The sequence below is a fragment of the Artemia sp. Qi Xiang Cuo genome, chromosome 2, assembly GCF_049724085.1.
Source record: "Artemia sp. Qi Xiang Cuo chromosome 2, ASM4972408v1, whole genome shotgun sequence".
Lineage (NCBI taxonomy): Eukaryota > Metazoa > Arthropoda > Branchiopoda > Anostraca > Artemiidae > Artemia > Artemia sp. Qi Xiang Cuo.
In genome coordinates this window covers 7,871,986-7,887,043 of record NC_142795.1, presented here as the reverse complement: position 1 = coordinate 7,887,043, position 15,058 = coordinate 7,871,986, and the positions used below count along the sequence as shown (strand labels likewise).

Here is a 15,058-nt window from a genome sequence, read left to right as displayed (position 1 = left end):
TCAGGAATTAAATAAAAAAAAAAGTTTTTTCAGTTGAAAGTAAGGAGCAACATTAAAACTTAAAACGAACAAAAATTATTACTTATATGATGGGGTTTGCCCCCTAGTCAATACCTCGCTCTTTACGATAAAGTTTTTTTTTAGTACTTTCAAAAGAGCTATTTATTCTAATTAACCAACCTTTGTGATTCAGGAGTTTGTGATTCGAACAAATTCGAACTTTAGCGTAAAGAGCGAGGTATTGACTGGGGGTAAACTGCCTAATATACGTAATGAAAACATACGAATATAGAAGTTCGTTACGTAAGTTCACCTATAAGTTACGCCAGGACAAAATTTCGAGAAAGCCAATAGGACCAAGCGAGTAAATTTTATATTCTAATTCGATTCTACCCACTCCTGTTACATGATCTATAAAACAAGCTGCATTAATTCAAAAACGTTCAGAAATTAAATAAAAAAACTAGTTTTTTTTAACTGAGAGTAAGGAACGACATTAAAACTTAAAATGAACAGAAAGTAGTCCGTATATGAAAGGGGCTGTCCCCTCCTCAACGCCTCACTCTTTACGCTAAAGTTTGACTCTGTCACACAACTTTATTGTTTAAAATAATAAAAAACTTTAGCCTAAAGAGCTAGGCGTTGAGGAGGGGACAGCCCCTTTCATATACTTAATAATTTCTGTTCGTTTTAATTTTTAATGTCGCTCCTTACTTTCGCCCCTAGTTAAAAAAACTTGTTTTTTTTTTATTTAATCTTATCTAAACCTGCTGCCTTTTCAATTGCTGACCAGATGAAGAAGTCCCAACCTGGCCTATTAGCCTCTGTTAAATCTCCCACCTTCATTGGTGTAATAAAAGGCATACCAGAAATGAACAAAAAATATCTAGAGAAAATTATTCCAAAATGCATCAAAGCTTTGCAGTGTGGCAAGTCATGTGTCTACAAGATTTACTTTGAATAACAGAGTTATCTTGGTTTGTTTTTGAAAAATTCTGTAAAGGTGTGTTATGAGAAGTTAGCTGTCCAGGAATTCATATTCATACCCAGGCGCTGTTTCAGATGCCATCAACAAGGACATATTGCTGCTGATTGTAAGAATGCAGAACAGAGCACTCTTCCACCAGGGATGATCAATGTGTTTGGAACATGTTCTGCATTAAATTTAAAGTGTCTTGTCATAAATGTTACAGTATCAAATGCCCTGGCAATGATCAAACCAATAAATGGGTAGATAAGTAGATGAATGGATATTTGCTTTCTATCTTGGAACATTAATGGTGTTCTTATTAACAAAAGAGCCATTCTTGAGAGTATTCTTCATAATCATGATATTCTGTGTTTACAGGAACATTTCCTAACTAACCACAGCCTTGGCATACTGAACATTAGTGCCAGGTTTAAAACTTTATCAGTTCCAGCTAATCATAGTTCTTCTAAAGGCAGAGCTTCTGGTGGTATTGCTACTTATTTAGCATTGAATCTTTAATTCTAGTGTTTTCTTATATAGTGATAGTTTTTTAGTTGTTTGAGTAGGTGAGTGTTTATTAATAAATATGTTCTTACCCACATATTACAAAGATAAAGATTCAGAGGGAAATTTTGCATTAGCAGTTAGTAAACTTAGCTCTTGTCTTTGTGATGGCCTTAAACTGAAAATCCCATGTTTGATTGTATGTGATTTTGATTTAAATTGCAGTTTGTCTTCAGCTTCTGTCCATGCTTCTTTACTATATGGAATATTTGGTGATGATTTTAATGTTCAATAGAAATCCGCTAGGTTTACTTACATTCATTCTTCCTCTTGCACATCTAATCTTGACCTCGTTGTTTTGTATAATCTTGATATACTTTGTGATGAGGTATTTTCTAAATTTCAAGTTTCAGATTACCTTCCTATTGCTTCTAGTTTTAAATGAGAAGCTTCTCAGATTCAAGTGTTACAGGCTCATATTGTTCACCGGCATAAGTGGTATACTTGTTGCAATTGGAAAAAAATCGACACATCTCAGTACCATACATCAAAACTTCTGATTGTATCCTTAACAGGATCCGGGTTCTATTTCATCTTCTGTAAAGGTCTTCTATTAAAAACATTAATAAAGTTAGATTAACTCTTGATATCTATTCTGCAGAAATCTGGTATGCACTTTTGTGTGCGGAAAAAAGGGCAGAAGCTCTTAGAAAAATTCGAATTGGCACCCAAGTTCCTGGGTGGTCAGAAAATATAGCACTGTCTGAAGCTTGTGACCAGGCTAAGTTTTGGTACATATAATGGAGAGATTGCCTGTACCCCTGTCAAGGAATAGTCAATGAATTGATAAAAGCATAAAAAAATGTTTTGCTAAGGAACTTGCCCCTCATTGATCTAAAATGCAAACACTTTATTCCAAGAAGGTCAAGAATTCACCTGATCTACCGTGGAAGCTATTACCTCATAGCATCTCCTCCAGTTTGTCAGACCCAAATGACATTCCTTTATCCAAATGGGTATCCCATTTTTCAAATGAATTTTCTGAGCCTGATCCTGTTTTAGAGTTACAATTTTGTGACAAGCTTTACAACTTTATTAATGAATCTCCTGACCTTGGTTTTGTTGTTACTTTTGATGCTGTCATAAAAGCCATATCCCGACTCAAAAAGAAAGCGTCTTGTTGGATAAAAAATTTGAGCACTCTGCACATCATTAACGGAAGTTGTGTACTGGTGCGTCACCTCAGCCTTCTCATGCAAATTAAATTTGATACAGGTATTGTCCCTTCCTTGTTCTGCATTGGTGATTTGACTCCGACTCCCAGAATAGGAAAATCTGAGTCGTAATGTTCCTCCTTATGTCCCATCACCATCTCTACTATGCTCTGCAAGCTTTTCGAGCTCCTTTTTGTTGATGAACTAAGACTGAAATGTTACGTTTCCCCATATCAGTTTGGTTTTCAGGCTAATCTTGGATGTTATTATGCTCTTACAGCAGTTTTTACTGCCCTTGCCAACACTGAATCTTCGGGAGATCTTCGCTCGGAGAAGTCTGATCTCCGAGAATCTTTGGAGAAGTCTGATCTTCGCTGGACATGACGTTAAACGTGCTTTCGATTCCTTAATTCATTCATCCATGCTTCTTCATATGGCAAAGCAAGGCGTCAACCCTTCAGTTGTCCATGTTCTCAGGGATTTATATAGGAATCTTAGAGTGCGTTTAAAACTCCAATCCTGTCTACCCCTGCAGTCGGCTCTTCATCAATCCCAATACCATTGCAATAATTCTCATGTAAGGCCAAACTCTTCAAATCCCTCAAATATGCCTGTTATTCTTCAATACCTGATCCCTGTTAAGAAAGGGACTAGACAAGGAGCTATCACTTCCCTAACCCTGTTCAATAATAGTATCCTGGACGCTCAGGCAAAATGTCATCCTTCTTGCATTCTTAGGGGAATCAATGTTTCTCTTATTTGTTATGCTGATGACATCTCGAATCTCAGCCGTGCAATCCATTGCATTGAGCAGAATTTCAAAATCCTCAGAAATGAGTATTCAAACATTGGACTGTCCTTTAATCCTGAGAAAATTGAAGTCGTCCTTTTCAATTGACAAAATCCCTCTACTTCTCTCCTAAATCTGGACGGTTCTCTTATCACACCTGCAGACCATATTGCATACCTGGGCCTTCGAATTCCCTTATCTATTGGCCACACATGTTGTCTGCTGATTTTTCATGTTGAGCGTAAAATTACTATTTCTGATGCTGGAGTCATAAAAAGCAAACTATGCTTCAACCATTACCTTCTAGCAACCGTCTACAACACCACAGTTCTTCCACATCTGCTTTAAATTGCTCCTTATTGGAAACTTTTACAGTTACTGATTAATAGCACCTATGATCAATCTTCTTCAGATTTGCAAAGTATCTTTTACATTTGTCTCCTTGGACAAGAAACCATAAAATTATCCATTTATTATAAGCTTGCAGACCTAAATATTAGTATTAATAAATTTCTATCCCGTTTTCAAAGAACTTTTCATCATCCATGGTCGTCGATTTGTTATCAATTGTTTGTTTGTATTAATGTAATGTATGTAATGAAGAGTTTTCTTTTGTCATGTATTAGAATTTTCAATTGTATGTTTTTGTCCATCCTTTCTTTTTTTCTCTCTCTTTTTGTTATCTTTAGTGATTACTCTGTCCATTGTTCCTTTTTTTGATGGGCATTGAATGAATAATAATAATAATGCAAACATATAAAGCAAGTAATAAATTGGAAAAACTCAGCTTTAAAAAGTATTTTCAGCCTGCTAGACTTCTATCCACAAGAGCCCCCCCCCCCTAAAAAATATTTAAACCAACAGTTTCAAGTAAACCCAGAACAGACTTTTAGAGCATCCAAGCTACAGATGATTGGTATTTTGTCCCTGATTCAGTAGTCAAAGCCAATACAATTAATAGCTTCAAAAACAGACTTGACCAATTCTAGAAACAACACCTACATACATGATTCCAAGAAACATAACTAAATAACTAGACACTGACAACCATTAAGAGAGTGCCAAAAGAGGGAAATTCCTTATACTGGATTGCGTTTGTATAGTAACCTCATAGAATTAATTAAAGTTATCAAGCGTGTATTTGATTTAATTTCCAACAGATAAACAAGGTAAAGTTCTAGATAAAAGATTTTTTAGAAAGAAAGTTCTAGAAAAGACTAGATGAAAGACTCCTGCCATTTACCAAAATACTTGAAAAACTATAGGTCTCCCTATTTGCCTGCGAGTCCAGGGGACTTGTTGGTCATGTGTCAATCCTAAAACATTATTCCTCCCGAGACTCTAAGCAGGCAGGTCTAATGGACTTAGGTCACTCGTTCGCGTGTGAGTCCAAGCAAATTCAGCCCCCTCCCCCTTCCCCCGTCGCATACAAGTCCAGTCAACATTGTTCATGATGAGTCAACCCAAAAATCTCAGTCATCTCTTAGTTCTATGACTGTCTACCTCAGTTCTGCCCTAGGATGGATAGATGATAGACTATCTATCAACAAGTGGAAATGACATCATTTTCATACAATCCTGAAAAAGGTTTATGCCAGTAATGTCCCTCACTCAGACTATCTGTCTTGGCTTTTTCTTCAATTAGCCACGGCTTGATGGCAACTTGATTTTAATTCAAAATCAATGTTCCATTGAGTTTTCAAATCATCAGTCCATTGCATTGATAGTTCCGACCATTGTGACTAGTTTCCCTCTTTCCTGTGATTAATCAAAAAATATTTTGGGCAAAAAAGTTTTTCAAAAAAAAGTAAAGAACTCCATTACACCAAAAATGAACAAAAATAGAATCATAAATCTACCAAGCATATAACTACCACGCATATAACTACCACAAATCAGTATCAATAAATAACTGAAACCTAAAAAAAAACAGAAATTAAAATAAGTCAAACTCAAAACGAGCAGAAGTTAATCTGAGCAGGGCTCTAAACTCTATGCTTTCTAAAAGCCAGAATATGATTTGTACTTCACTGAAAAAATCAAATGAATTTACCAAAAAAAATGTCCATTGTCAGTTCAATATACATATGCTGATATTTATTCCTTAAAATCTTAATTAATTTTTGATTTCTTAAAGTTATAAAAGTGAAAACATTTAAAAGAATTTGTTTAGTATAGTACAAATTATATTTTGGCTTTTAGAAAGCATAGAGTTTCAAACCCTACTCATATTAATTTCTGCTCGTTTTGAGTTTGACTTATTCTAGTTTCTGTTTGTTTTAGGTTTCATTTATTTATTGATACTGATTTCTGGTAGTTGTATGCTTGGTAGATTATTTGATTCTATTTGTGTTCATTTTTGGTTTAATGGAGTTCTCTCCTTTATTTTATAAAAACTTATTTTGTGCAGAAAGTTTTTTTTTGTTAATTTTTGTTCGTTTTATATCGACATGGTCTTTTTCATGGAGAAAGACTGAGCCTCTTCTGAAGTGAAACAACCACCCCTTCTATAAAAACCTTAAATACCCCGTGGGCATAACTTACAATCCTTGCCCCCCATCTATGGGGTTTGTTTTAACTCGAAAAGCCTTGTTATATGATATTTAGACTATTTTGAATAGAATGGCTATCTCAAAATTTCTATTTCAGGACAATACGACGTGTGTGTAGGGGGGAGGGAGTAGCTGCCCTCTGATCGCTTTGACTCTTAAAAAGAGCACTAGATTGTCTGATTACCAATCCAATGAACCCCCTCCGAAGTCCTATATGTCCCCAGGGCCTAACTTACAGCCCTTGCCCTGAGGGCTGGGAGGATTTGTTATCCTCAGAGAGATAATTTCCAGACCTTTCTAATAGGCTGAACAAAATGGCTGTATCAAAATTTAGATTGGAAGTTTTTGGGGAAATGATAGGCTTGGGGGGGGAGTATTTGCCCTCTGATCACTTTCGACTAATAAAAAAGGCACCAGTTCTCTCAATTTCCAATCGAATGAGCTCTTTTTGAAGCTTCTACGATAAAAAATTCTATAAAAACTTTATATGCCCCAAGGGCATAACTTACAACCCTTGTCCTCAGAGCTATGAGGGGAGGTTGTCATCCTCAAATACATAATTTCAACTATGTTGAAAAAAAACTGGCTATATTAAAATGTTGATCGGAGGGGTTTGGGAAAGTGATAAGCGTGGGGATGGGCATTCGCCCTCCAACGGCTTTTGACTATTAATAAGGGCACTAGCCCTCTCAATTCCCAATTTAATGAGCCCTTTTTGAAGTTTATACGACAACTCTGGCAAAGACCTAATTACCAGAACTCTCAACTACGTTGAACAAAATGTCTATCTCAAAAATTTTTTATTGATTGCGTTTGGGGAAATGGTGGGCGTGGGAGGGGTCTTAGTTTTCCTCCAATCACTTTTGATTATTAAAAAGGGCACTAGCCCTTTCAAGTTCCAATTGAATGTGCATTTTTTGAAGTTTCTATGACAACGACCTCTATAAAAACCTTATCTGCCCCCCAGGGCATAACTTACATTCATTGCCTTGAGGGGTGTGGGGGGGGGTTATCATCTTCGAAGACATAATATTCAGAACTTGTAACTATGTTGTAAAAATGGCTATCTCAAAATTTTGATTGGGTGTGTTTGGGGAAATAGTGGGCGTGACAGGGGGTTTAGTTGCCCTCCAATCAGTTTGGACTAGCCTATTAAAAGGGTACTAGTCCTTTCAATTTCCTATTTAATGAGCCCTTTTTGAAGTTTCTACGACAACATTTTCTAAAAAAAAAAACCTTATATGCCCCCAGGGCATAACCTAACCATTGCCTTGAAGGCTGTGGTTGGGGGGGGGGGGTTCATCCTTAAAGACCTAATTTTTAGGATTTTCAACTACGTTGAACAAAATGGCTATCTCAAAATTTTGATTTAATGTGTTAGGGGAAATGGTGAGCGTGAGAGGGAGGTTAGTAGCCGTCCAATCACTTTCCACTATTAAAAAGGGCACTAGCCCTTTGAATTTCCAATCGAATTGAGCCCTTTTTGAAGTTTCTACGAAAATGCTTTCTATAAAATCGTTATATGCCCCCAGGGCATAACTTAAAACCTTTGCCCTGAGGGGTTTGTCATCTTCCAAGTCATAATTTCCAGAACTTTCAACTATGTTGAACAAAATTCATATCTCAAAATTTTAATTGGATGTGTTTGGGGAAATGGTGGGCGTGAGGGGGGGATTGTTTGATCTCCATTCACTTTTGACAATTAAAAAGGGCATTATTTCTTTCAATTTCCAACCGAATGAGCTGTTTTTTAAGTTTCTATGACAATGCTTTCTATAAAAACCTTATGTGCCCCTAGGGCATAACTTACAACCCTTGCCCTGACGGGTTTGAGGAGGCTATCATCCTTAAAGACCTAAGTTCCAGAACTTTTAAATACACTGAACAAAATGGATAGCTCAAAATTTTGGATTGCATGTGTTTGGGGAAATGTTGGGCGTGAGAGAAGGGGTTAGTTGCCCTCCAATTACTTTCAACTATTAAAAAGGGCACTAGCTCTTTGAATTTCCAATCAATTGAGGCCTTTTTGAAGTTTTTACGAGAATGTTTTCTATAAAAACCTTATATGCCCCACAGCATAACTTACAACCCTTGCCCTGAGGGCTGTTGGGGGAGTTTCATCCTCAAAGACGTAATTTTGGGAACTTTTAACTAAGTTGAACGAAATGTCTATCTTGAAATTTCTATTAGATGTTTTTGGGGAAATGGTGGGCGTCAGAGGGGTGTTAGTTGGCCTCCAATTACTTTCAACTATTAAAAAGGTCATTACCTTTTTAAATTTCCAATCGAATGAGCCCTTTTTGAAGTTTCTACGACAAAGCTTACTATAAAAACCTTATATGCCCCCAGGGCATAACTTACAACACTTGCCCCGAGGGCTGTGGGGGAGTGTCCTCCTCAAAAACATAATTTCTATCTGGAAATTAACTATGTAGAAAAAAATACATATTTTCAAATTTGATTGGATGCATATGGGGAAATGGCGGGCTCGAAAGGGGTGTTAGTCTCCATCTAATCACTTTCGGCAGTTCAAAAAGACACAAGCCCCTTCAATTCCAACTGAATGAGCCCTTTTCGTCTTTTCAACGACAATTCCTTCGATATGAAGTGCCCTGGTCTAGAATAATAAAAAAATAAACAATATATTGTGCCAACATCGTTCTTTACCTAGGTAGAGCTATTGCGCTGTCTATGATGTAGTTGCATCCTAGTTGCTTGGTCCCTTTAGGGCTCAAAACCTTCAGGAATTTCTATTGAACATTTGATTAGCCTATTTCATCCATGTTATAAACGTGGTCAGCTGGGAAATGATACTTTGAGTGTAGCTGTTCCATTTGTTCATAGAATGTAGCAACTGCATCAAGGCTGAAATTAAGGTTGCAATGAAGGCTAATGCTTTCCGGCCTGTGCTGGGAAATTCTAGTATGTCTCTTCATGAGCCCCTTATACCAGTCTTCTTCTGCTGTTTCATTTTGATCCCATGATTTGGGAGATTCCACTTTGTTTGCCTTTGCAAATTTCCAGGCTAATTTCCTTGACTGTTTTTTCGTAAGTCCATAGTTCATTCGCAATGATAGCAGAAGATAAGACTCGAAAGAATCTTCCATTTCAGAAGTGAATGCTTTATTTTCGTCATTGCAAAACACCATTTTTTCTTCATCCGATAAGGCAGCAAATGACCAACATTACCAACAAAGATTTGACTTCTTAACATTATACAGTGTAGCAGTGGATCTGAGTGGCAGACCATCTTTCAGGTGAGCCATTACAGCAGCCTTCATGTTTTCTTCATCCCAGGCTTATAGAGACAGATCGACCTTCCTCTTCTTTGGCGTTCTGAAAAAATTGAGAATATTAAGAAAAGTGAAAGTAACAGGGCAACCACAGATCAGGTTTTTTTTTACAGTATGTAATGTGATTTTTTATTTTAATTTTGATTTTGTGATTTTTGACGATGTGATTTTTATACAGTAGAAAATTTAAATTTGCACTTCTGTGTTGTTGGAATACACCGTCCATAAAGCCTTTTTTCCATGATTTACATGATCTAAAATACCCCTTTCGCAAAACTCTTGTCTCATTCACATTTAGTCTTATCCATTAATGTGCTCAAAGTTAATATATTCAAAGCAAAGCTGTACTATCGACGAACAAGCAGCAATCCACTTTCTGGGAATGTACCAGAAAACTACTCATTTCGCATAAAAATTGCAGATGAATTTACAAGAACAGGCAAGAAGGAGAAAATCCAGTAGTGGAAGAAGAAGAATTATTTTGTGCAGCTACACCATTTTGTTTTTTGCCGCTAGGGCACAGTAATTGACTTGACTACAGTGAAGTCAGCTGTAATTCATGACTAGCTACTTGAACCTTTTATATTCCTTTCAAAACATTTGGACAAAATGGAGGAAAAATATTAGGCCTATACTTTTATATGGCAACGCTGGTGATAACATGTGCTATTTATTCTAAGTGAAATAAACTTGATTTTTGTGGCAAACGCTATACGATTTTCACAGACTTTGGTATCAATCAGCTGGAAAATAATCAGTGAATCGACTGCGATTGAAAACAATACTCAAAACCTCTGTCTCTTCTCTTTTCTGGACCTTCATAACTATACAAACACGGCGGAAATAAATTTTAATCTGAGCAGTGTTGCCGGAGATTGACTGTTGCGCTGGCGAAGTTGTGCCCGAGATTCGTAGTGCAGTGTTGCCACCACGTGTGCTGATTCAAAATTAGCCAAAAAAGCAAAACATTTTTTTGTGACGAATATGAGCACAGCATCAAAACGTCCTCGTCAGTCGTCCAAAAAAGGTGTAGATAAATGCTCAACATGTGGATTGGGACTGGAAGAATACGGAAAAGCCGTCCTTTGCGACGGTTGTGAACTGTGGTTGTGCGTCACATGTATCAACATGTCTGATCCCGAATATGAACTATTTACTAGAATGAGTCACCGTTTGGGATCCACGTGGTACTGCCCTAGGTGTAAACATAGTGATAAGCATATCACACCTGAAATCATTCCTGAAATAGTGATTGATTCCCTTGCCACGTTCAAATCAGATTTATAGAACGAACTTGAGACAAAATTCCAGTCACTGTTGAAACCTCTCGCTGAACAAATTTCCCTAATAGAGCAGGAAATAGCTTCTAAATGTTCCCAAGCTGATTTAAAACAACAGGTTACCACCGTAGTGTCAGTCAAAGTTTCTAAAGCTAAACAAAGCCTGTTCGATGAACTTTCCGGTAAAATTGACGGAGACTTGCAGAGCCAAGTTCCAGTGCAAGATACTAACCAGGTTCAGCGTGAGCTTGGAAACATTGCACAAAAACAGAAGAATCTAATTTTATTTGGCCCAGAAGAAGACGCTGCAGTGAACCAAAAGTTGCAGAATCAGGTGGACTTAAAGCTTATCAACGAAGAACTCTTGCGCGATTGCCCTGTGAAATACTCATTTTCTGTGAGATTCGGTCATAAACAAGTTAATAAAAGTAGGCTGATAAAAATGATATCCAAGTACCCGTTTGATCGCGATTTGGCCGCCATCTTCTTAGTGAGTAAACAAGATGCTCTTAAAACTAAAATACCAAATTTTCGAGTTTCTCATGAAAAAAGTGAAGCAGAGTTAATCGATAAGAAGAAGTATGATGTTCTAAAAAAAAAGCTGAATGAGAAAATTGCAGCCGGAGAGGGCAGTTGGAAGATCAAGACACGCAAAAACGGACCGGAATTAGTTCACGAGAAGCCTTTTCGTCGCCAAGCCGGATTTGAGATGTCCGAGGGAAAATCTGCAAGTGGTTTATACTGATGCTGACTGATTGTCTACTAAATGGGAAGAATTTAGTGAGTTAAAGCGGGTCCGTGTGCCACATGTGGTTGTTGTAACTGAAGTTTTGCCAAAACATTGTAATGACCCATTAGCTTACTTTCAGCATCTAACTGATTATAGTTTAGTGTTTAATAAACAAACAAAAGGAGGGATATGCATTTATGTTCATACATCCGTTAAGTTCAGTGAGATTGTTAACCCCATTTTTGATTTGGTTTCTGAGTGCCTTGTAGTTGATACTAAGTTACCTTCGCTGAATAATTATCTGCGTCTTGCTGCTTCTTAGAGGAGCCCAACACTTGGTCCACCTAGTTGTGTAAATGATGGCAATATTTTGAATTGTTTGACTTATTTTGTGAAAAATAGTCACAAATTACTTGTGGTGGGTGATTTCAACCTCCTCAATATTGATTGGCAGACGCTGAGCACAAGTCAGCCAGTTGAGTCGTATGAACAGACTTTTTTAGATAGACTTGATGATTTGTTTTTGCACCAACATGTAAATAGCCCCACGCGGGGAAGAGGCGATTCTATTCCCTCAATATTGGATTTAGTAATTACGAAACATGTTGATGATATTTTAGGCTTGGAAATGTTTTCTTCACTAGGATAAAGTGACCATTCTGTAATTCAAATTACTATGAATACGTTTGTCCAGCGAGAAAATACTGATTCTCGTAGGTATGATTATGCTAAGGCTGATTATCAGTCAATGAGGGAATTCCTTGTGTCTTTGAATATCACGGATGAGCTGCAGAAAGGAAAAGTGGCGCCTGACGTTGCATTTGAATTCTTTAAACAGGCATTGATAGAATGTAGGGATAGATTTGTCCCTTTGATTAAAAAAATATTCTGGCCAAAGGAAGAGACCAAAACTACCTAGACATATACTCAAGTCAATCCAGGAAAAAAAAATCATCTTTGGAGATCTTACACTAAACAAAAAATTGAACAAAAGATTTCGCAAAAATCAAGTTCTATGAATCAGGATGATGACACGTGGTCATTGTATAAATGTGCTAGGAACAGGGCCACAAAGTTTTTAAGAGCGAATAGGGAAGCAGTGGAATCACACATTATTCAGTCGAGCAAAACTTGCCCAAAGCAGTTTTGGAAATATGTAAATAGAAACAAGCCGAACTTTTCACCGATTAACTGCACATTCACGCATCCGGTTACACAACAAAAAATTGATGATGATTTTGATAAAGCATGCATATTTAATGAAACTTTTGCATCAGTTTTTGTTACACCTAACCAGACACATCATGACCAAGATTTAGTTCAGGGAATACAAAGTGGGACTTTATCATGTAATGATATAGACTTTAGTGTTGCAGAGGTTCATCAAATACTTAAAAAGCTTGATACATCTAAGTCCCCAGATATAGATGGATTTCCTAACACTATGATAATGCAGATTGCTGATGTAATTGCACAACTGCTTACGTTTCTGCACAATAAGGCCTTGGCGACAGGTTCCTGTCTCTCAGGTTGGAAGAAGGTGATGGTTAAACCCCTACACAAAGCCGGTCTAAAATCAGATTTTAAAAATTACCGTCCGATTTGCATCCCATCTATATTTTGCGGGGTTATGGAAAAGCTGATTGTTGCAAGAATCCAAACTTATTTTGATGAAAATAATCTTTGGAATCCTGCTCAGCATGGTTTTCGTAAGAGAAGGTCTTGCAACACTCAACTTATGGAAGTTATTGTTGATTTTCAGCATTATGCTGATCTTGGCATACCATTTGATTGCATTTAGATAGACCTCGCCAAAGCTTTTGACAAAGTTTCAGTGTCACAACTAGTTGAAAATGTCGACTCTATAATATTGGTGTAAGAACTGTTGATTGGATTGCTGATTATTTGCGTGGTAGGTCTCAACAGGTAGTTGTCGGTGAAGCAGCATCTCAATCAATTGATGTCCTGAGTGGGATACCCCAGGGTAGTTGCTTGGGCCCTATACTCTTCTGTATTTTCATCAATGATTTACCATCTTGTGTTCGTCATTTGTCAGTGAAGTTGTTTGCTGATGATGCTAAAATTTACCGACCAATATTAACTACCGATGATGAGCCTATGCTTCAAGAAGATCTTGATTCAATATAACGATGGTGCGAGCCTAATTCGATGTTTGTAAATGAATCAAAATGTGCAATGCTTAATTACGGGAATAAATATCAGCCCAGCCGTGCATACTCCCTATCTGGCTCACATATACCGTCAGAAGAATTTGTACGCAACCTTGGTGTTCAATTTGATACACATTTAAAATTTGATAGACATGTTTCGACTGTAGTAAGAAATGCAAGTTACCAACTCCTCGCTTTAAAACGGAACTTCAGGAAGTTTAATCTTAAGAATTTTATGTTACTTTATAAATCATTTGTTCGGCCAGTTGTTGAATATAGTACTTCTGTTTGGTTTCCTCTGAATGTAACAGACGAGCACCGAGTTGAAAAGATTCAGAGGCGGGCAACAAAAATGATCCCTCATTTGAAACACCTTCCTTACACACAAAGACTAACTAGGCTCCAAATTCCTTCACTGCATTTCCGACGTCGCCGTACCGACCTCATAAACGCATTCAAAATAATCAAAGGCGTGGACAATATTGAGGTAAAAAAAAATTTCGAATTCAGCCACTACCACTTGACACGACTGCATCCTTATAAAATTTATCCACCAAGAACCCATTGGAAAATTGGACACAATTCATTTGTTAAAAAGGTCACAGACTCTTGGAATAATTTACCGCCAGTAGTTGTTGAAGCCGGATCAGTTGAATCGTTTAAGAATATGTTTGTTGATAGCTAGTTTTGCACAAGTGCCTTTCCAATTTATACGTTTGTTTTGCCTTTCATTATATTATATATTGTATTAGTACTATAAGCTTTTTAGCTTACCGTTATGTGGATTAATAAATAAATAAATAAATATAAACATTTGAAGTCAACTATAGTTCAGTTAAAGATCCAAGCAATCAAAATTAACACATGCAAACTTCTAGCAGAGCGTTACCTTTAGCTATAAAAACAATAATAATTGTTATCTAAATCCTTATTTAGAGGTTGATTTCAATATGAAGCCCTCCTGACTTTATTTTAAACACATTTGAAAAATTTAAAAGAATATGTTTAATTGATCACAAAATAACTTATAATTATTTAAAAGTGACGTAAGAGCGGTCAGAACAGTGAGAGGGGCTGCGCGCAAATCTTTTGGCTTGTACTTTTTTTCTTTAGCAAAATTCCCTAGGCTATTTTTCGGCCTTGATTTGCACTCTTTTTGTCGGCAGTTGGCAACCCTGCTACAGATACCACTTGAATTATAATCTGGATGTATATCACTTAATTTTATCTCCCTGCTTGACCTTTGGCTGGAGTTGCCTGATGTAAGTATGAGTGGTTCTAGGCGTTTACCCCACCGGAGATTACCCCCCGGAAAATACCCCCCCACAGAAAATACCCCCGCGGAAAATACCCCCCCCCTTTGGAAAATAAGGCTTTCCAAATTTGAGATTTTTATTTGATTTTTATTTTCTTAATTTCCGTTGGGGAGAGGAATTTTGGTACTTGTGTATTGTGTGCCACTCACTCAAGTTTACGATCTGTAAAACCCGAGAACACACCTGTTTTGTTAGTTTCTTCGTTACTTTAGAAATAAATTTGGGCTATAGATTTGCA

General features: G+C 37.0%; 1 protein-coding gene across 1 annotated transcript in view; it reads left to right on the top strand.

The window, feature by feature from the left end:
- Positions 1 to 15,058, top strand: part of LOC148954863 (uncharacterized) — a 35,597-nt gene that overhangs the window by 16,416 nt on the left and 4,123 nt on the right. The window lies entirely within an intron of this gene.